Source organism: Adiantum capillus-veneris, chromosome 10 (genome assembly GCF_014529385.1).
Source record: "Adiantum capillus-veneris isolate H3 chromosome 10, ASM1452938v2, whole genome shotgun sequence".
NCBI lineage: Eukaryota > Viridiplantae > Streptophyta > Polypodiopsida > Polypodiales > Pteridaceae > Adiantum > Adiantum capillus-veneris.
This window is the reverse complement of record NC_140940.1, coordinates 18793958-18795847: the sequence shown is the minus strand read 5'-3', so window position 1 is coordinate 18795847 and position 1890 is coordinate 18793958. Positions and strand designations below refer to the sequence as shown.

The 1890-nt window shown below is 40.0% G+C and overlaps 1 pseudogene; it reads right to left on the bottom strand.

The window, feature by feature from the left end:
• Window positions 1–1043: 1043 nt before the first annotated feature.
• On the bottom strand, window positions 1044–1554 carry LOC147448516 (uncharacterized; annotated as a pseudogene).
• Between the last annotated feature and the right edge of the window lie 336 nt (window positions 1555–1890).

Here is a 1890-nt window from a genome sequence, read left to right as displayed (position 1 = left end):
TTTTACAAAATGAGCTGGAAATATTATGCACAACCATAGCATATCTCCCGCTTGATGCATAACTGGTGTGGCTTGTGTTAGCCGCTGCTAACATTCCCCCCTTCCTAATTTTGTGCACGTCCTTGTGTGCTAGTGAAGCAAAACATGATGACATGGTAGAAAGCAATTTCATGGAAGAAATATTGAGTTGCAAAACATAAGAACAAGTAATGAGCATCAGAGGCCATAAGGATAAAAACTTGAAGTACAATGAACAATTATGCAAAGTGATTTTTTTACTTCTAAAAGATGGGTGAATCATAGTAAAAAACTAGACAATACACTACAAGAGGTTGTATGCACTTGTGACGTTGTTAGCAATGCAAATACATTGGTTTTTTATACTCGGTGTTGCTAAGACCAGGCTAGCAGTGTCAATACGGGAACGTCACTATGAACGTCGCTATAACCGTCGCTATATGCATCGCTATAGTCGTCGCTATATAGCAGTGCATATAGCGACGATCATAGCGGCGTTTACATGCCACCTACAGCGATGTCTATAGCAACGCTGCAGAGCTTTATATAGCGATGGTCATAGTGATGCCCGAGAGAAATTTTTTTGGGTGGCAGGGCATTGAATTCCCTGCCACCCATCAACAATATTGAATGTTTCAATAATTGAGTAAACCTAAATGAATCCAAGGTAAGCCTAGATTCACCTTTGAAAGAAATTGCACGCTTAGATATAGACCCAAAGTAGTCACCCACAAGACAATATAACCATTAACTCCATCATCCATAGTATTGTTTTCAGAATAAAGATACAAAACTGACAAAAGTAAATTTATGAAAATAGATCAATGAAAATTGTACACATCATAGGCAAAATCACTTGATTGTTAAACTTTGCAACTGTAATATCTACAACACCATTGTCATTATTGAAAAAATATACATGGTTTTCCAATAGTTACAAAAAGATGTATAAACGTCATCTCATGATACATATGCTATGACAAAAGGAAACTAATCCTATCTAGCTACGGCTACACTGATGTCAACTAATCAATCGTCTCATCGTGTCCAAGAGGCGTATCATTGGATTCTGTAAAAAAAAACAATAAGACAGCTTTCGATAAGTATAAACATAAAATATATAAAACAATACAACAAATAGAAAAGAGTAAATTCTAATACTAATCATGCCTCCGTGAGAACTCACGATGTCCATGAGGGCGGTTAAGCCCTTCGTGCCTGCGTACTCGTGCTCGTACGGTGTGGGGTCATGTCTTGTCATCGACCACTATCAAAACATACAAAGAATCCATTATGTTAGAATTTAAAAACCCCTAAACCCTAAACTATCAAACCTAAAGAGCGATGCGAAAACACTTACAAAATCGGCCTCAAATGATGCCCACCCTCCGCTCCCCAAGTGGTGCGAGCTCCCTGCCTCTACTCGCACTCTGGATGCCTTCTTTTGTTGCTTCCACTTGTCGGGATTCTTGCGCGCTGCTTTCTTCGCATTCTTCCAATCTTCTTTGGCCAACCAATTTGGTTTGTTCCACCCATGCTTTATTGCTTTATTTCATTTTGCACTTTGGAACGCTTGTGCTTGCAGTATTCGCGCATTCGAAACTTCATCAGGTCTTCATTGACGTAGTCATCCCGTGTTGAAATGGGAAAATCGTCATGCAGCATGCTAATGACTCTATCTTTTAAATCACTTGGTACTTCATTCCAGGTGTTTAGTATATAGTGTCTTAACACCTAAGAGGAAAGACCGTGCATGCGCAAGATCACCTTCTTGCCTTCATCATCCAAGATGATGCCACCACAGAAGTCGACGGAGTAAGTCAATCCCTCTCACCGGTGACGTGTGAACCTGGGTGTCCCGATAGGGGTCTC